The sequence below is a fragment of the Triticum dicoccoides genome, chromosome 6B (assembly GCF_002162155.2).
Source record: "Triticum dicoccoides isolate Atlit2015 ecotype Zavitan chromosome 6B, WEW_v2.0, whole genome shotgun sequence".
Taxonomy (NCBI): domain Eukaryota; kingdom Viridiplantae; phylum Streptophyta; class Magnoliopsida; order Poales; family Poaceae; genus Triticum; species Triticum dicoccoides.
In genome coordinates this window covers 589,889,400-589,911,906 of record NC_041391.1, presented here as the reverse complement: position 1 = coordinate 589,911,906, position 22,507 = coordinate 589,889,400, and positions in this window count along the sequence as shown.

The window sequence follows — 22,507 nt, the reverse complement described above, 5'->3', positions numbered from 1 at the left end:
GGTAGGCAGAGGCCTAACTATAGAGGTAGAACGACTCGTATATGTGTTGAGAAGGAGAGACCCAACTATGTCTCGAGGGAGATCGGTCGACATCCATACATAACTGAAGGACGGGAAATATGATGGGACAGAGAGAGAGAGGAGAGAGAGAGGAGAGAGAGAGGGAGGGAGAGGGAGGGAGAGGGGTAGAGTGCTGGATGGGTGATGGAGTTGCTTCTCGGAGATGTTGGGAGAGGCCTACTAGACAAATTGAGGGTGGAACTGCAATGTTATCAATAAGAGTGGGGATGTGTTTCTGTGTGTGCCTGTGCGTGATAGATCTGTCGGGACGCATCCATGGATGATGAAGGGGAACCATGTGTTTGATAAGCACCTAACTAGATCGGTAGATCAATTGTTGTTTGTCAGAGGAAGGGAGAGACACAACTAATGAGGTAGATCGATCGATGTGTGGGTAAAAACGAGTTATAAGGACCTAGCTGGCTATATGTATAGCGAGAGATCGGTCGGTGTACATCCATTTGTTAGAGGCAAATAAGGCCCAGCGAGACGGATAGACAGAGAGAATGGAGCTAGGAGGTGGTGCGAGAGGCCCAACTACTACCTAGATAGGGGGAGGAGTGTGCGGTTGTGAGATCGTTGAAAAGAGGGGCGAGAGTTTACACGTGTGTCTGACCATATGAGAGACACGGGGCAAGGACACATAAAGGAGGAGATTGGAGCTGTGTGTGTATGCTGTAGGCAGGCATCGCTAGAGAGGTTTATCGATTGGTGTGTGTCGGAAAGGAGTTGTGGAGACTCTGGGAGAACGACCTAAATAAAAAATGAATGTGCCCGGTGGATAGAATGCCGATGGAGGGGGAGGGCGAGGAGGGAGTGTGCATGCACGAGAGAAAGTTAGTGGTAGCTACAAAGGTTAGAGGATTGTGTGGGTGTAAGAGACTAACAAAGATCATAATTTGATATGAAAGCGGATTCATATATTTGAATAGGAGATCATAGTGTTTTAAACATTGCATGCATGAATATAGCGGTGATACACGTGCTGTGCACATGTTATACCATAATGTGATAATGCATGGCGTTTGAAACTCACAGCTAAATGCCGAACAATCTAAACCATACTATACATCAAACAATCTCACATTTTATTTGAATTTGTGATAATGTGCGGCGTTTGCAGCTTACAACTAAATATCGAGCAATCTAAACAATACTATATATCGAACATTCTCATATTTTATTTGAATTTTTGGTAATGTGTGGTGTTTGCAACTCACATCTAAATACTTGTAGGCGTAGGGGGCGGGGCACCATACATAATGTGATAAACACATTATATGAGACATGGTTTAGATTATGAAGATCTAGCTAGAGCTACAAATGTAATGTGATTTGAAATCAAAATAAAGTGGATTCAAAAAATCTAGTTCGAGTTCATATAGTACACATAGTTCATATGTAACTCGAGACTAATCATGTGGTGTGCTGTGAAGATAATACACAAATGATGGTTTAACTTGACAATAATGATGATTGTAGATATTATTAAAACAGAGAAACGATTTCAAATGCTTTGACTTCACAACAATCATTACTGTAGATCTTATTCAAATTTAGTTCATATTGAAGCGGTAGTATATACATTTGGAATGCACTAAAACGTTCATTTGAGTAGTAGGTTGCATGCATTATACACGTAGCGAAATATTTTAATTGAACATAACATGAATTCAAAGTTTTGAATGACATTTGTAGTGCGCATTGATTTGGTACAGTACACGTTAGGCTTGTCCGGAAATTTCAACCCGCGCCTTGTTAGCCCGAAATATTTAAGATATATCTTTGTCTCGTTGTGCTCCGACAACTCCCTCCATCTCAACCCGCGCCTTGCTATTCCGAAATTACAACACACGCGAAAACTCCCACCTCCTGTGAAATCCCGACACGCAAAATGCCCGTGGTACCCCTGAACCAAAAGAACCGCCTCAAATCGGTGGGGGGGGGGGTACTTTCGTAACTTACCCCACATTTCGGACAAGCGCATCTCTAATGTTAGGGAACGTAGTAATTTCAAAAAAATTCCTACGCACACGCAAGGATCATGGTGATGCATAGCAACGAGAGGGGAGAGTGTTGTCCACGTACCCTCGTAGACCGAAAGTGGAAGCGTTATGATAACGTGGTTGATGTAGTCGTACGTCTTCACGATCCGACCGATCCAAGTACCGAACGTACGACACCTCCAAGTTCAGCTCGATGACGATCCCCGGACTCCGATCCAGCAGGGTGTCGGGGATGAGTTCCGTCAGCACGACGGCGTGGTGATGATGATGATGTTCTACCGACGCAGGGCTTCGCCTAAGCACCGCTACGATATGACCGAGGTGGAATATGGTGGAGGGGGCACTGCACACGGCCAAGGAACGATCACGAAGATCAACTTGTGTTGTGCCTATAGGTGCCCCCATGCCCCCGTATATAAAGGAGCAAGGGGGAGGGGGTCGGCCGGCTAGGAGGGGCGTGCCAGGAGGAGTCCTCCTCCCACCGGGAGTAGGACTCCCCCCTTCCTTGTTGGAGTAGGAGAGAAGGAAAGAGGGGGAGAGGAGGAAGGAAAAGGGGGCTGCACCCCTTGTCCAATTCGGACCAGAGGGGGGCTGCGCACCTCCTTCCTTTCGGCCTCTCTCCTCTATTCCCGTATGGCCCAATAAGGCCCATATACTCCCCGACGAATTCCCGTAACTCTCTGGTACTCCGAAAAATACCCGAATCACTCGGAACCTTTCCGAAGTCCAAATATAGTCGTCCAATATATCCATCTTTACGTCTCGATCATTTCGAGACTCCTCGTGATGTCCCCAATCTCATCCGGGACTCCGAACTCCTTCGGTACATCAAAACTCATAAACTCATAATATAACTGTCATCGAAACCTTAAGTGTGCGGACCCTACGGGTTCGAGAACTATGTAGACATGACCGAGACACGTTTCTGGTCAATAACCAATAGCGGAACCTGGATGCTCATATTGGCTCCTACATATTCTACGAAGATCTTTATCGGTCAAACCGCATAACAACATACGTTGTTCCCTTTGTCATCGGTATGTTACTTGCCCGAGATTCGATCGTCGGTATCTTAATACCTAGTTCAATCTCGTTACCGGCAAGTCTCTTTACTCGTTACGTAATGCATCATTCCGTAACTAACTCATTAGCTACATTGCTTGCAAGGCTTATAGTGATGTGCATTACCGAGAGGGCCCAGAAATACCTCTCCGACAATCGGAGTGACAAATCCTAATCTCGAAATATGCCAACTCAACAAGTACCTTCGGAGACACCTGTAGAGCTCCTTTATAATCACCCAGTTGCGTTGTGACGTTTGGTAGCACACAAAGTGTTCCTCTGGTAGACGGGAGTTGCATAATCTCATAGTCATAGGAACATGTATAAGTCATGAAGAAAGCAATAGCAACATACTAAACAATCAAGTGCCAAGGCTAACGGAATGGGTCAAGTCAATCACATCATTCTCCTAATGATGTGATCCCGTTAATCAAATGACAACTCTTTTGTCCATGGCTAGGAAACTTAGCCATCTTTGATTCACGAGCTAGTCAAGTAGAGGCATACTAGTGACACTCAGTTTGTCTATGTATTCACACATGTATCATGTTTCCGGTTAATACAATTCTAGCATGAATAATAAACATTTATCATGAAATAAGGAAATAAATAATAACTTTATTATTGCTCTAGGGCATATTTCCTTCATCTAACCCATGGTTCCCCACTGCCATCCCATCCGCACACCCATTCGTACACCGAGGCCGCGAAAACCCGATATGAAACCCCACACCCTGCTCCGTCCGCCACCCAGCCGGAGCCTCTTCCCCAACGATGTCGTCCACAGCAACACCTTGACGTCCCTCATCCATTGTACCGGATGAGGATCCGTCGTTGATCTCATCGTCCCGCCGGTTCAACCACCCCGTCCTCCACCTCTAAGGAGCTGCCCCGACGTTCCCCTCGTCTTTCGCGCCACCTCCATTCCCACACCGCCGTCTTCACCTGCACCACCGGAAGAGCATCATCATCACCGTTTCCTCGGATGAAGTTGCGGCCTAATCGGCGCCACCAAAGAGGTTGTACACTAATCGCCATATTTTCTTCTTGATTCGATCTCAAGGTGCTGCCGGCGCTCGGTCCCGAGCCAACACGGTGCGGCTCCATCCACGGCGGCATCGCCGGCCACTTCCTCCACGGCGTCGCTCCCTCGGCGGCGACTTCCACATCAGTAGGAGTTGCTGCTGCTTTAGCTCTCGCTCGCGCTGCTGCTCTACTCTTGCTCTCGGTCCCCTGCCTGGTCTGCTCTTGCTCGCGCTGCTGCTCTCGCTCTTGCTCTTGCTTGCGATGCTGCTCCGATTTGGCTACACTCCAGTCGACTGAATCGACTTTTGGGTTAGTCAATTTTCAAGGGGTGGGCTCACCGGGGTGAAGGAAGAACCAGCCACAGCGGGGAGGGGGGCTCGCCGGAGAGGTACCCCACTATCTATCTTAGGGTTCAGGATGGGGGCGGTGGTCGCCGGCGGTGGCGGGGTGGTGGTGTGGGGATCGCTAGAGAAAAAGCTCGACACGGGGTGGCCTAGAGGGATGGCCGGGGCGGCGGCGGACCGGCGGTGGGGAGTGTTTTCGGGGCGGGTGGGGAGGCGCACCGCCGGCCGCGGGCAGCGGGGGGCTGCTATTTGGCCGGTGGTGGCTGGCGGCTCAGGGGGGTGGAGGTTGAAGATGAACCGCATGCCCTTGATTTCGTATCCAACGGTTGCAAAATCGACTGACCAGAGATGAAAAAGTCAGTCGACCGACGTGTAGCCTCACCTTTCTAGTGCGTTCAGTTTCGACAGCAAAATTCAGTTTCGACAGCAAAATTCAGTTTCGACAGCAAAATTCAGTTTTGACAGCAAAATTCAGTTTCGACAGTTAGGTTCAGTTTCGACATTTAAGTTCAGTTTTGACAGTTAAGCTCAGTTTCGATGGTTAAGTTCAGAGATGAGCGGCTGATGTATTTTACATCTAGCACTTTGTGGTTATGTATTTTACGTCATGTATTGGAGATGCTATTAGAATTCCACTCAGGTTAACGTTGTTCGTTGTCTCTCTTGTCCTGCTTCAGCCTCGGCGTCGTACAACTCACCGGAGCTGCTCCAACGACGAAACCCTCCATCACAGCAGAGCAATACCTCGGGCTCCATCTCCAGACGCCTAAGATCTTCTTCCCCTCCTCCAACAGCAAAGTCAGCCGGAGCATCCTCACCGGCCAACCCAATCACACTGAGATCGACATGGCTTCGCCAAAGAGGTTGTACACTTGTTGCATCTCTTTTTTACTCTACATGTTATATATATTGTCCACTGAGCACACAGATTTGTTCCTTTAGTTTCTCCTTGAAAGAAAAAATGTAGGAATTTTAATTTTCACTTGTCCTCCTTTTCAAATTCCTATTCATGAAGCACAAGACTAAGAGATAGTAGCATAATAACATTATAACCGTACATTTTCTTGTGGTTTGACTTAATCTCACCATGCTTCTTTGCATCCTGTGATCTTCCAATTGTTGTGAATCAAACACCCAGATTGGTAGAAATCCCGTGTTTTAAATTCTCTGTTTTGCACGTGCATTCCTATCCTATTCCTGTCTATTTCCTATCCCTGCATTGTTGGAATCCTCCAATTCAAACGAGCCCTTACAGAACTACTTCTCTTATAGATAGTTGTCAAAGAAAACCTTGCGTGGTTTGTCCCGCTCCTGCTGCGCTGTCGTCCACCCCAGCTCAGCTGCTCCAACGACAGAAGGGTCCAGCACAGTAGGGATCCGGCATCTAGACTGTCTTTCGCCGCCTCAGATCTTCTTCTCCACCGCTGGCAGCCATGAAAACTGCATTATCATCATCAACCGAGCAGATGACCTCGAGGACTACACGGGTCCACAAGAGAGGTCGCACTCTTTCGTGTCTGCTTATGTTATGCATCGCTTAATATTACATGCTACTTTATCGTCCTGTTCACCGATTAGACTCTGAGTCAGCTCCAAACTAATGGTCAAACTTGAGTTTTTAAATGGTTGTGGGGTACATATCGGGGCCGCTATCAATAGTATCTATCTACTATCTGGTTAATCTCCGGTGTCTACTATAAGTTTCATGTTGGGTGGGAAACAAACAGTAAAGAAGCCATTATCTGTATTTATTAACTGAAGCCATTATCTGCCTGCTATTATTGGTTTTGGGTTTATCCACAGGTTGCTACCATCACTCTGGATTTCTGCATGCACTCCTTACATAATATCACTATGTTTTATTCCTATGCATGACAGTTATTGTAAACAATGGAACTGAACATGTAGAGCAAAAGAGACAAGCCTTGCATGGCAATATAATTTCATGCAGACGTCGCTCCATGGTAGGCGCAAAGGTAGCCCCCCCCCCCTCCACACATTTCGGATTGTAATCGAGAGGAAGATATCTGTTCTGAGGGGGATTCAGAAGGAGAAGATAACTCCTATTTACCCCCTGAGGTCTTCGCTCTAACTTGGCATGCTGATGTTGGTTATATCATGCATATGGTGTCTTGCATTGCTTACTTTATACATCAAATATGTCATCTGCTTAGTTTAGACATCCTTTGTGTGAATGCCATCTGTTTAGTTTATTCATCGTTTATGTGAATTATGCAACGCCACCTTGTTTGGCCAGGCATCATATATGTGAATTTTGCAATGCCATCCTGCTTAGCTAGTCATCTTATATGTAAATTATATCAGGCCATCCTTTTTTTTCGTTACATATTACATATGTCAACAATGTTAGTACATTCAACTGCTCTTCGTGTGCATCAACCATTTGACACGGTGATGGCAAATTCTAGAGTGAAAACAAGGTCTTCTGAGCAGACTATGCTATCTGACGAAGCGCATATCTTGCTGGTTGCGGATAGCTCCTCAAAGGAGGATTCAGAAATAGATGACCAGTCCTATTCCCCCCCCCGAGGTGTATGCTCTAACTTGGCAGGGTTATGTTGCTCATATCGTGCGTATGGTGTCTCGCATTGCTATGCCATTTGATTAGTTTAGACATGCTTTGTGTGAATGCCACCTGTTTAGTGTCTAATTACCATATATGTGAATTATGCATTGCCATCTTGTTGCAAGAAATTATATATGTGGATTATACAATGTTATCTTGTTGCAAAGGCATTATATATGTGAATTATGCAATGCCATGTTGTTTAGCCAATCATCATGTATGTGAATTATATCATGCTATCATTTTTTGTATTACATGTTCCATTTGTCGACAATGTTTGTATATTCAACTACTCTTCCTGTGCATCAGCCATTTGAAGCGGTGATGGAAGTATCTGGAGTGAAAACAAGGTATTCAGAGCAGACAATGCTACCTGCTGAAGCAGACATCTTGCTGGCTACAGAGAGCTCCTCAGAGGAGGATTCAGAGTCTAATGACCAGTCCTATTTCCCACCTGAGATCTATGCTCAAACTTGGCAGGGTTATATTACCCATGTCATGCATGTTGTCTTGCATTGCTTAGTTTTTACATCATATATAGATTGCCATATGCTTACTTGCTTACTATATAAATCATATATTTGAATTATATCATGCCATCATGTTTACATAGTACATACACATCATCTATCTAAATTATGGCATGGCAACCCATTTAATAAAGACATCATATAGTTATATCATCTCATCCTGTTTAGTGTTTACAGACATCATATTTAGAATTATGGCATTCTATCCATGAATGTATGTGAATTATGGCATGCCAACCTATTTAATAAACACATTATATAGTTATGTCATGTCATCCTGTTTACATAGTCTCATATTTTGAACTATGTCTTTCCATCTTTTTTAGTTAGCCATCATAATGTGAAATTGTGTCATGCTATCCTGTTTAGTTAGCCATCATATATGTGAAATTGTGTCATGCTATCCTATTTGGTTAGACAACATAAATATGAATTATTTCATGCCCTCTTTTATTCCCCACTATCCATTGCACCTGTCTATCATACAATGTCTATACTTTCAATTACTTTTCTTGTTTATCAGCCATTTGAATTAGAGAGCGTGGTGGCAGTATCTAAGGGAGTAACAACACGGTCTTCAGAAAATATAGTGCTACCAGTTGATGCAGATAGAACCACGGTTGTACTTGCCCAAGGACCAGATCCACCACACATAACCCAGACTCTCGCAGATTGTACCCCTACCCAGTTGGACAGAGAACCAGCTACACCCCTTCTAACCCCAACCCCGGCAGATAGTAACCCAGTTCCAGTTGACACAGCACCGTCTCCACCACAGAGCACCCAAACACGAGCGGTTAGTAAGAGAACTGCAGTGCCCAAAGCACAAGGACCACCACTCTGAATCCCAACTCAATGCTTAAAGGAGAAGAAGATTTGTTCTCAGGTCAGGTTCTGTAGCTATGGTTCATACTCCTTTGCTCTTGCATTACTGTATTTACTCATACCAACTATTTTCAAATTTGAAGGATGGAATTGAAACTCCAATGGCGCAACAGGTATGTTTTAAATCTGTTTCTTTAAATGGTTTGCTGTTGTAACCTGCTCTATGTTGATTTCAGTTTCAATTGAATAAACAGTTATGTTCTCATGTCATGCACATTACAAGTGTTGTTATTGCTCTATAGTTACCCACACTTATATTCTGTCTATTCTGCTTTGTCTTGAACAAATATTATTTGAATTGTGTCTCTATCTTGATTTGGCAACAAAAACTAGAATGATATAGACCATAAAGTGACCATGGTACATAGATATATGTTTGTTTCATGTTATTATCTTGTCCACTTTACTACTGAACTCATTTACCAAAATGAGTTTCATATACAACATGGTAAACATGTGATGTGTCTGCTTGTTTCTCTTTTAGAATGTGGACAAAATATTGGAGAACAGTACCGCATTATCAAATGGTAAAGGAAGTAATGCAGATAAGGTTCAAGATAGTGAGACATCCCTGTTGGTCTCCAAGAAAGCTGATAAAAACTATCTTGATGATAGTGAGGGAACCCAAAAGTCCTGTCTTGATGTAGTGTTCGAGTAACTGGCCACTACTACTGGCACAAGCTCTTCGAACTCGCTGCCTGAATCAGTTTGTCTTCTTGAGTCTCAACTTCAAGTTGAAAGACATCAATCAGATGTGCTGCGACAGGAAGCTGAAGGACTGAGGAAGTCCCTGCAGAATTTAGATGCATATTTTCTGGTGCAACACCAAGCGCTAGAGGATTTAAGCGCCAAACAAGAGAAAGTTAATAAGCTTGCTAAGCATCTGATACGTCTCAAACGTATCTATAATTTTTGATTGCTCCATGCTATATTATCTAATGTTTTAGGCAATATTGGGCTTTATTATCCACTTTTATATTATTTTTGGGACTAACCTATTAACCGGAGGCCCAGCCCAGATTTGCTGTTTTATGCCTATTTCAGTGTTTCGAGGAAAAGGAATATCAGACGGAGTCAAAATGGAACGAAATCAACTAGAGAAGTTATTTTTGGAAGGAAAGCAACCTGATAGACTTGGAGTGCACGTCAGGGGAGTCCCGGGCTACCGACGAGGGTGGGGGCATGCCCACCCCCCTAGGGCTCGCCCCCCTGCCTCGTGATCACCCCGGAGGTCCACCGACGTACCCCTTGCACCCATATATACGTACGTATCGTAAAACTTCCAGAACAGAAGATAGATCAGGAATTCTGCCGCCGCAAGCCTTTGTAGCCACCAAAAACCTCTCGGGAGTCTGTTCCGGCACCCTGCCGGAGGGGGAACCCATCACCGGTGGCCATCTTCATCATCCCGGCGCTCTCCATGACGAGGAGGGAGTAGTTCACCCTCGAGGCTGAGGATATGTACCAGTAGCTATGTGTTTGATCTCTCTCTCTCTCTCGTGTTCTCTCTCGTGTTACCTCTATGGCACGATCTTGATGTATCCCGAGCTTTGCTATTGTAGTTGGATCTTATGATGTTTCTCCCCCCTCTACTCTCTTGTGATCAATTGAGTTTCCTCTTTGAAGTTATCTTATCGGATTGAGTCTTTTATGAGAACACTTGATGTATGTCTTGCCGTGTTTATCTGTGGTGACAATGGGATTTCACGTGCCACTTGATGTATGTTTTGGTGACCAACTTGCGGGTTCCGCCCATGAACCTATGCATAGGTGTTGGCACACGTTCTTGACTCTCCGGTAGAGACTTTGGGGCACTCTTTGAAGTACTTTTATGTTGGTTGGATGAATCTGAGATTGTGTGATGCATATCGTATAATCATGCCCACGGATACTTGAGGTGACAATGGAGTATCTAGGTGACATTAGGGTTTTGATTGATTTGTGTCTTAAGGTGTTATTCTAGTACGCACTCTTTTATAGATTGATCTGAAAGAATAGCTTTGAGGTGGTTTCGTACCCTACCATAATCTCTACGTTTGTTCTCCGCTATTAGTGGCTTAGGAGTGACTCTTTGTTGCATGTTGAGGGATTTTTATATGATCTATCTATGTTATTATTGTTAAGAGAACTTGCACTAGTGAAAGTAGGAACCCTAGGCCTTGTTTCCTATCATTGCAATACCGTTTACGCTCACTTTTATCGCTTGCTACCTTGCTGTTTTTATTATTTCATATTACAAAAACCTATATCTACCATCCATATTGCACTTGCATCACCATCTCTTCGCCGAACTAGTGCACCTATACAATTTACCATTGTATTGGGTGTGTTGGGGACACAAGAGACTCTTTGTTATTTGGTTGCAGGGTTGTTTGAGAGAGACCATCTTCATCCTACGCCTCCTACGGATTGATAAACCTTAGGTCATCCACTTGAGGGAAATTTGCTACTGTCCTACAAACCTGTGCACTTGCAGGCCCAACAACGTCTACAAGAAGAAGGTTGTGTAGTAGACATCAGCATCTTGCCAGCATTATGGGTACCCAGGATATTGTTTCTTGAGATCTTCTAAAGTGGTTTCAGTTCTGGATTTGTTTTGCTGCGGCGTTTATTTGCGCTGGTCGCCAACTTTGACAACCAGTGTATATGATATGTTAATTTGTTCCCTATATTTGCACTGGTGGCGAACTTTGATGCCCAGTGGATGTAATATGTGTAACAGCCATGGTAGCCTAGCATAAGTTGCTTGCTTATTTAATTCCTTGTTGTCTTGTTTATTTGTTTGCTTGTAGTCAGTGGAGTTCTTTTTAAAACTAGGCCACCATAACCATGGGCTAATATTTACTGTAGTGACACTGGGCCTCCTACGGGCAGTAGAAACAGTGGGCCTTCTACGGGCCGTAGAAACAGTAGGCCTTCTATGGGCCATAGAAACAATGGGCCTTCTACGGGCTGTAGAAACAATGGGCCTTCTACGGGTCGTATCATCAATGGGCCTTCTACGGGCCGTATGACCATAATGGGCCATCGTTAATAGGCCGTATTTGATGATGCTATGAACGGCCCAACGTATTAACGGACCACAAACGGGCTGATGTAACCACGGGCTGGATTTGGCCCACAAGCAGAAAATGACAGTACCGGGCCGTAAGTAAACGAATGTTGGAAATGAGCCCAATAATAAATGGGCTCTAAGAAGGCCGAAAGATAACATTTGCTGGAAACGACCCAATTGAATAACGGGCCCTTAATGGGTATAAAGTGATATACTGTTCATTACGGGCCAGTTTCACCACGGGCCGTTAATGGGTGTAAAGTGATACACTGTTCATCGCGGGCCAGTTTCACCACGGGCCGTTAATAGGCCAAGAGTTACATAGGGCCTCATATGGGCCGAAAGACTTCATGGGCCATACATGGGCCAGAAGTGAAAACAGGCTGGAATCATATTGGATGGCCCAGATGACGCTACTGGGCCTAATTCGGATAGGGCGTAACGGGCCTTGGGTTAGCGGGCTGTAAATGGGCTATATGCGAACAGGTCGTTAACATGCTTTCCATGGGCCGGCCCACCACCTTTTGACCAAGTCAAACGGGTTGGCCTTTTCACAAGAATGGGCCTCTGTTGGCCCGTGCCACGTGTCAATGTATCATAGGCGCCTTCTGTCCAATGAGTGGATGACATCTGTCCCAACGGTGAGCCGACATGTGTTTCCTCCAGCCAATGATGATTTTACACGTGGAAAATCACCATTGGTCGGGGCTGTTAACAGGTTATCGGATCCAAAACCTGACCTGATAGCTTAACGGCGTTCCGTTACGGTGGATGCCACATGTTGGTCACCCTTGACGAAAGCACTTCTATAACGCGTGATTTATCGTCATGGAAGTGGACACTTCCGTGATGGTAATTTTGGTAATGTCATGGAACACTTCTACGACAGCACAGGTATGACTATCTTGATTCTGTCATAAATTTGTCATGGATGTACATGCATGACAAAAAACGCAACCTACTGTGACAAACACGTGTCATCACGGAAGTGTATTTTTTTGCAGTGAATTAAATATGCCGACTCTAATAGTACCAAGGACCCCGAGTCTGATGATGAGAAGCCGAGAAAGGGAAAGAAGAGTGGCAACACCAAGGGTCAGCAACATAACCCGGTGAGTCAGGGGGGCAACAGTAAGCGGAAGGCCGATAGTAATTCGGATTTTGTGGCTACCAATACGCGGAATAATGGTCAGCGTCATAAGGGGAAGCCACCTCCTTGGACAGGTGGACCAGGTCTCAATCTTGAGCAGTTGCTGAATCAGCCATGTCCAAAGCATGGCACGAAGGAAAGGACATCCAGTCACCTTTGGAAATATTTTCAAATTATGAGGGAGTTCAAAAATTCTGATTTATTCCAGAATAATCATGGGTCGGGCGAAGGCTCAGGTTCTGGTGGTGGCGGTTCTCATGGCCCAGGTTACGGTGGTGGCGGTTCTAATTCCGGCTTCCAGCGTCACCAAAACCATCAAGGTAATCAGGGTGGTTACAATCAACAATCCGATCAGGGGGGCAGCAGCAGCAGTCTGGATTTCAAAGACATCCGAAGCAGTTGAATAGCGGGCAGTACCACGTCTTCACCACAAGTTTATTCAAGCGGGATCAGAAGCTACATAAAACGGCAGTGAACACCGTTGAGCCGGCAGTTCCCCATTACTTGCGATGGTCTGAGCAACCTATTATGTGGAGTCAAGAGGATCACCCTGAAAGAAAAAATTCCCTAGAGGCAATAATAAAGTTATTATTTATTTCCTTATTTCATGATAAATGTTTATTATTCATGCTAGAAATTGTATTAACCGGAAACTTAGTACATGTGTGAATACATAGACAGACAGAGTGTCACTAGTATGCCTCTACTTGACTAGCTCGTTGAATCAAAGATGGTTATGTTTCCTAGACATAGACATGAGTTGTCATTTGATTAACGGGTCACATCATTGGAGAATGATGTGATTGACTTGACCCATTCCATTAGCTTAGCACTTGATCGTTTAGTATATTGCTATTGCTTTCTTCATGACTTATACATGTTCCTATGACTATGAGATTATGCAACTCCCGAATACCTGAGGAACACTTTGTGTGCTACCAATCATCACAACATAACTGGGTGATTATAAAGGTGCTCTACAGGTGTCTCTGATGGTACTTGTTGAGTTGGCATAGATCGAGATTAGGATTTGTCACTCCGATTGTCGGAGAAGTATCTCTGGGCCCTCTCGGTAATGCACATCACTATAAGCCTTGTAAGCAATGTGACTAATTAGTTAGTTGCGGGATGATGCATTACAGAACGAGTAAAGAGACTTGCCGGTAACGAGATTGAACTAGGTATTGAGATACCAACGATCGAATCTCGGGAAAGTAACATACCGATGACAAAGGGAACAACGTATGTTGTTATGCGGTTCGACCGATAAAGATCTTCGTAGAATATGTAGGAGCCAATATGGGCATCCAGGTTCCGCTATTGGTTATTCACCAGAGAAGTGTCTCGGTCATGTCTACATAGTTCTCGAACCCTTAGGGTCCGCACGCTTAACGTTCGTTGACGATATAGTATTATATGAGTTATGTATGTTGGTGACCGAATGTTGTTCAGAGTCCCGGATATGATCATGGACATGACGAGGAACTCCTGAATGGTCCTGAGATAAAGATTGATATATGGGATAATAGTGTTTGGTCTCCGGAAGGGTTCCGAAATTCACCGGAAGGGGTTCCGGATGTTTCCCGAAATGTTTGGGTACGAGAACACTTTATTTGGGCCAAAGGGGAAAGCCCACAAGGTTTTTGGAAAGCGCAAAAGGAAGTTTTGCGGAGTCCAGGGGCCAGACGCCAGGGTCCCGGGCGTCTGGCCGTGGAGTCCGAGAAGGACTCTTGCCTTTCGGGTGAAACCGACTTTGTGGAGGCTTTTACTCCAAGTTTCGACCCCAAGGCTCAACATATAAATAGAGGGGCAGGGCTAACACCAAAGATACATCAAGAAACACCAAGCCGTGTGCCGGCAACCCCGTCCTCTCTAGTTTATCTTCCATCATAGTTTTCGTAGTGCTTAGGCCAAGCCCTGCAGAGATTGTTCTTCACCAACACCGTCATCACACCGTCGTGCTGCCGGAACTCATCTACTACTTCGCCCGTCTTGCTGGATCAAGAAGGCAAGGACGTCATCGAGCTGAACGTGTGCTGAACGAGGAGGTGTCGTACATTCGGTACTTGTTCGGGGCGGATCATGAAGGTGTACGACTACATCAACCGCATTGATAAACGCTTCCGCTTAGCGATCTTCAAGGGTATGAAGATACACTCCCCTCTCATTGCAATGCATCACCATGATCTTGCGTGTGTGTAGGATTTTTTTTTGAAATTACTACATTCCCCAACAGTTGCATCCGAGCCTGGTTTATGCGTAGATGTTATATGCACGAGCAGAACACAAGTGAGTTGTGGGCGATACAAGTCATACTGCTTACCATCATGTCATACTTTGGTTCGGCGGTATTGTTGGATGAAGCGGCCCGGACCGACATTACGCGTACGCTTACGCGAGACTGGTTCTACCAACGTACGTGCTTTGCACATAGGTGGTTGGCGGGTGTCAGTTTCTCCAACTTTAGTTGAACCGAGTGTGGCTACGCCCGATCCTTGAGAAGGTTAAAACAACACTAACTTGACGAAATATCATTGTGGTTTTGATGCGTAGGTAAGAACAGTTCTTACTCAGCCCGTAGCAGCCATGTAAAACTTGCAACAACAAAGTAGAGGACGTCTAACTTGTTTTTGCAGGGCATGTTGTGATGTGATATGGTCAAGACATGATGCTAAATTTTATTGTATGAGATGATCATGTTTTGTAAGAGAGTTATCGGCAACTGGCAGGAGCCATATGGTTGTCGCTTTATTGTATGCAATGCAATCGCCCTGTAATTGCTTTACTTTATCACTAAGCGGTAGCGATAGTCGTAGAAGCAATAGTTGGCGAGACGACAATGATGCTACGATGGAGATCAAGGTGTCGCGCCGGTGAAGATGGTGATCATAACGGTGCTTTGGAGATGGAGATCAAAGGCACAAGATGATGATGGCCATATCATATCACTTATATTGATTGCATGTGATGTTTATCTTTTATGCATCGTATTTTGCTTTGATTGACGGTAACATTATAAGATGATCTCTCACTAAATTTCAAGGTATAAGTGTTCTTCCTGAGTGTGCACCGTTGCCAAAGTTCGTTGTGCCGAGACACCACGTGATGATCGGGTGTGATAAGCTCAATGTTCACCTACAACGGGTGCAAGCCAGTTTTGCACACGTGGAAATACTCAGGTTAAACTTTACGAGCCTAGCATATGCAGATATGGCCTCGGAACACTGAGACCGAAAGGTCGAGCATGAATCATATAGTAGATATGATCAACATAGTGATGTTCACCTTTAAAAACTACTCCATTTCACGTGATGATCGGAACTGGTGTAGTTGATTTGGATCACTTGATCACTTACATGATTGGAGGGATGTCTGTCTAAGTGGGAGTTCTTAAGTAATTTGATTAATTGAACTTTAATTTATCATGAACTTAGTCCTGGTAGTATTATCATATCTATGTTGTAGATCAAAAGCTCGCGTTTTGCTCCCCTGTTTTATTTTTGATATGTTCCTAGAGAAAACTAAGTTGAAAGATGTTAGTAGCAATGATGCGGATTGGATTCGTGATCTGAGGTTTATCCTCATTGCTGCATAGAAGAATTATGTCTTTGATCCACCGCTAGGTGACAGATCTATTGCAGGAGCAGATGCAGACGTTATGAACGTTTAGCTAGCTCAATATGATGACTACTTGATAGTTTAGTGCACCATGCTTAACGGCTTAAAACCACGACTTCAAAAACATTTTTGAAACGTCACGGAGCATATGAGATGTTCCAAGAGCTGAAATTGGTATTTCAGACTCATGCCCGTGTCGAGAGGTATGAGACCTCTGATAAGTAATTCGCCTAAAAGATGGAGGAGAATTGCTTAGCTAGTGAGCATGTGCTCAGAATGTCTGAATACTACAATTGCTTGAATCAAGTGGGAGTTAATCTTCCAGATAAGATAGTGATTGACAAAATTCTCTATTCACCATCACCAAGTTACTGGAACTTTGTGACAAACTATAGTATGCAAGGGATGACGAAAACGATTCCCGAGCTCTTCGTGTTACTGAAAATCAACGAAGGTAGAAATCAAGAAAGAGCATCAAGTGTTGATGATTAAACAAGATCACTAGTTTCAAGAAAAGGGCAAAGAGAAAGAAAGGGAACTTCAAAGAAGAATGGCAAGCAAGTTGTCACTCCCATGAAGAAGCACAAAGCTGGACCAAAGCCTGAAACTGAGTGCTTCTACTACAAAGGAAATGGTCACTGGAAGTGAAATGCTATGAATATTTGGTAGATAAGAAGGATGGCAAAGTGAACAAGGGTATATTTGATATACATGTTATTGATGGGTACCTTACTAGTGTTTATAGTATCCCCTGAGTATTTGATACTTGTTCGTTTGCTAATATTAGTAACACAAAACAAGAGTTACAGAATAAACAGAGACTAGTTGAGAGTGAAGTGACGATGTGTGTTGGAAGTGGTTCCAAGATTGATATGATCATCATCGCACACTCCCTATACTTTCGGGATTAGTGTTGAACCTAAATAAATGTTATTTGGCGTTTGCATGAAAATGATTTGATCATGTTTATTGCAATATGGTTATTCATTTAAAGTCAAAGAATAATTGTTGTTCTGTTTATATTAATAAAACCTTCGAAGGAAATACACCCAATGAAAATAGTTTGTTGGATCTCGATCGTGGTAATACACATATTCATAATATTGATGCCAAAAGATGCAAAGTTGATAATGATAGTGCAACTTTTTTGTGGCACTTCCGTTTGGGTCATATCGGTGTAAAGCGCATGAAGAAACTCCATAAAGATGGACTTTTGGAATCACTTGATTATGAATCATTTGATGTTTGCAAACCGTGCCTTATGGGCAAGATGACTGAAACTCCATTCTCCGGAACAATGGAACGAGCTAGTGACTTATTGGAAATAATACATACCGATGTATGCAGTCCAATGAGTGTTGATGCTCGTGGCAGGTATCATTATTTTCTGACCTTCAAAAGATAACTTGAGCAGATATGAGTATATCTACTTAATGAAACATAAGTCTAAAACATTTGAAAAGTTCAAAGAATTTCAGAGTGAAGTGGAAAATCATCGTAACAATAAAATAAAGTTTCTACGATCTGATCGTGGAGGAGAATATTTGAGTTACAAGTTTGGCCTTCATTTTAAACAATGTGGAATGGTTTCACAGCTCACGCCACTTGGAACACCACAACGTAATGGTATGTCTGAACGTCGTAACCGCACTTTATTGGATATGGTGCGATCTATGATGTCTCTTACCGATTTACCAATATCGTTTTAGGGCTATGCATTAGAGACAGCTGCATTCACTTTATATAGGGCACCATAAAAATCATTGAGATGACGCCTTATAAACTATGGTTTGGCAAGAAACCAAAGTTCTTGTTTCTTAAAGTTTGGAGCTGCGATGCTTATGTGAAAAAAAATTCAACTTGATAAGCTCAAACCCAAATCGGAGAAGTGCGTCTTCATAGGATACCCAAAGGAAACTATTAGGTACATCTTCTATCACAGATCCGAAGGAAAAATCTTTGTTGCTAAGAGTGGATCCTTTCTAGAGAGAAGGAGTTTCTCTTGAAAGAAGTGAGTGGGAGGAAAGTACAACTTGATGAGGTAATTGTACCTTCTCCCTTATTGGAAAGTAGTTCATCACAAAAATCAGTTCCTGTGATTCCTACACCAATTAGTGAGGAAGCTAATGATGATGATCATGAAGCTTCAGATCAAGTTACTACCGAATCTCGTAGGTCTTCTAGAGTAAGATCCGCACTAGAGTGGTACGGTAATCCTGTTCTGGAAGTCATGTTACTAGACCATGATGAACCTACAAGCTATGAGGAAGCGATGATGAGCCCAGATTCTGCAAAATGGCTTGAGGCCATGAAATCTGAGATGGGATCCATGTATGAGAACAAAATGTGGACTTTGGTGGACTTGACCGATGATCAGCAAGCCATATTAAATAAATGGATCTTCAAGAGGAAGACGGACACTGATAGTAGTGTTACAATTTACAAAGCTCGACTTGTCGCAAAAAGTTTTTTTTGACAAGTTCAAGGTGTTGACTACAATGAGATTTTCTCAACTGTGGCGATGCTTAAGTCCATCTGAATCATGTTAGAAGTTAGCATATTTTATGAAATCTAGCAAATGGATGTCAAAACTGCATTCCTTAAAATGATATTTCTTAAGAAAAGTTGTATATGATGCAACCAGAAGGTTTTGTCAATCCTAAAGGTACTAACAAGGTGTGCAAGCTCCAGCGATCCATCTATGGACTAGTGCAAGCATCTCAGAGTTGGAATATACGCTTTGATGAGTTAATCAAAGCATATAGGTTTATACAGACTTGCGGTGAAGCTTGTATTTACAGGAAAGTGAGAGGGAGCACTATAGCATTTCTGATAAGTATATGTGAATGACATATTGTTGATCAGAAATAATGTAGAATTTTCTGGAAAGCATAAAGGAGTGTTTGAAAGGAGTTTTTCAAAGAAAGACCTCAGTGAAGCTACTTACACATTAAGCATCAAAATCTATAGAGATAGATCAAGACGCTTGATAAGATTTTTCAATGAGTACATGCCTTGATAAGATTTTGAAGTAGTTCAAAATGGAACAGTCAAAGAAGGAGTTCTTGCCTGTGTTGCAAGGTGTGAAGTTGAGTAAGATTCAAAACCCGATCGTGGCAGAAAATAGAAAGAGAATGAAAAGTCATTCCCTATGCCTTAGTCATATGTTCTATAAAGTATTCTATGTTGTGTACCAGACCTATTGTGTACCTCACCAGGAGTCTGGCAAGAGGATACAATAGTGATCTAGGAGTAGATCACTGGATAGCGGTCAAAAGTATCCTTAGTGAGGACTAAGGAAATGTTTCTCGGTAATGGGGTGATAAAGAGTTCATCATAAAGAGTTACGTCGATGCAAGCTTTTACACTGATCCAGATGACTCTAAGTCTCAATCTGGATACATATTGAAAGTGGGAGCAATAAGCTAGAGTAGCTCTATGCAGAGCATTGTAGACATAGAATATTTGCAAAATACATACGACTCTGAATTTGACAGACCCGTTGACTAAACTTCTCTCACGAGCAAAATATGATCACACCTTAGTACTCTTTGGGTGCTAATAACATTGTGATGTGAACTAGATTATTGACTCTAGTAAATTCTTTGGGTGTTAGTCACATGACGATGTGAACTAATCACATAAAGATGTGAACTATTGGTGTTAAATCACATGACGATGTGAACTAGATTATTGACTCTAGTGCAAGTGGGAGACTGAAGGAAATATGCCCTAGAGGCAATAATAAAGTTATTATTTATTTCCTTATTTCATGATAAATGTTTATTATTCATGATAGAATTGTATTAACCAGAAACTTAATACATGTGTGAATACATAGACAAACAGAGTGTCACTACTATGCCTCTACTTGACTAGCTCGTTGAATCAAAGATGGTTATGTTTCCTAGCCATAGACATGAGTTGTCATTTGATTAACGGGGTCACATCATTGGAGAATGATGTGATTGACTTGACCCATTCCGTTAGCTTAGCACTTGATCATTTAGTATATTGCTACTGCTTTCTTCATGACTTATACATGTTCCTATGACTATGAGATTATGCAACTCCCGAATACCGGAGGAACACTTTGTGTGCTACCAAACGTCACAACGTAACTTGGGGATTATAAAGGTGCTCTACAGGTGTCTCCGAAGGTACTTGTTGAGTTGGCATAGATCGAGATTAGGATTTGTCACTCCGATTGTCAGAGAGGTATCTCTGGGCCCTCTCGGTAATGCACATCACTATAAGGCTTGCAAGCAATGTGACTAATGAGTTAGTTGCGGTATGATGCATTACAGAACGAGTAAAGAGACTTGCTGGTAACGAGATTGAACTAGCTATTGAGATACCGATGATCGAACCTCGGGAAAGTAACATACCGATGACAAAGGGAACAACGTATGTTGTTATGCGGTTCGACTGATAAAGATCTTCATAGAATATGTTGGAGCCAATATGGGCATCCAGGTTCCGCCGTTGGTTATTGACCAGAGAAGTGTCTCGGTCATGTCTACATAGTTCTCGAACCCGTAGGGTCCGCATGCTTAACGTTCGTTGACGATATAGTATTATATGAGTTATGTATGTTGGTGACCGAATGTTGTTCGGAGTCCCGGATATGATCATGGACATGACGAGGAACTCCGGAATGGTCCGGAGATAATGATTGATATATGGGATAATAGTGTTTGGTCTCCGGAGGGGTTCCGGAATTCACCGGAAGGGGTTCCGGATGTTTCCTGAAATGTTTGGGTACGAGAACACTTTATTTGGGCCAAAGGGGAAAGCCCACAAGGTTTTTGGAAAGCGCAAAAGGAAGTTTTGCGGAGTCCAGGGGCCACACGCCAGGGTTCCCGGTGTCTAGACCCAGACGCCGGGAACCCTGGCGTCTGGCCTTGGAGTACGAGAAGGACTCTTGCCTTTCGGGTGAAACCGACTTTATGGAGGCTTTTACTCCAAGTTTCGACCCCAAGGCTCAGCATATAAATAGAGGGGCAGGGCTAGCACCAAAGAGACATCAAGAAACACCAAGCCGTGTGTCGGCAACCCCGTACCCTCCAGTTTATCCTCCGTCATAGTTTTCGTAGTGCTTAGGCGAAGCCCTGCGGAGATTGTTCTTCACCAACACCGTCATCATGTCGTCGTGCTGCCGGAACTCATCTACTACTTCGCCCATCTTGCTGGATGAAGAAGGCAAGGACGTCATCGAGCTGAACGTGTGCTGAACGCGGAGGTGCCGTACGTTCGGTACTTGATCGGGGCGGATCATGAAGGTGTACAACTACATCAACCGCATTGATAAATGCTTCCTCTTAGCGATCTTCAAGGGTATGAAGATACACTCCCCTCTCGTTGCAATGCACCACCATGATCTTGCGTGTGCGTAGGATTTTTTGTTGTTGAAATTACTACGTTCCCCAACACACCCACCCTGAGTTGATAATCCGGGTCACTTGGCTTTGGTGGTGGCGCCTCAAGTTGGTGGATACAAATTCATTAAGGTACTCATGGATGGGGGTAGCAGTATTAATATCCTTTAGTATGATACTTTCTGTCGCATGGGGTTGATTGTCAAATGTCTTAAGCCGTCAATACTGTTTTCCATGGGGTAGTGTCTGGTAAGTCGGCGTATCCTGTAGGCAAGATTGATCTGGAAGTAGCCTTTGGGATGAACATGATTCCAGGGCTGAGAGACTAACCTTTGAAGTGGTCAAGATTAAAAGCCCGTATCATGCTCTGTTTGGACGGCCAACTTATGCCAAGTTCATGGCACGACCTTGTTATGTTTATCTACAGCTCAAGATGTCGGGTTACAAGGGGACCATCACAGTGCACAGAAGCTGGAAAATAGCTTTGGAGTGTGAAGAAGGTGACGCTGCTTATGCTGAATCTGTCTGCGCAACAGAGGAATTGAAGTTCTACAAAGACAATGTTGATCCGGCAGATATGACATCTTTGAAAAAGCCAACCATAGAGCATGATCCGGTATTGAAGTTTAAGTCAGCCGATGACACTAAGCTAGTTGACTTTGTTCCTGGCGATTCATCCAAGCAGTTTAGTATCAGTGCTAACTTGGATCCTAAATAGGAAAGCGCGCTCATCGAGTTCATCCGTGAGAACCGGGATATCTTTGCATGGAAACCTTCTGATATGCCAGGTGTACCAAGGGAACTCG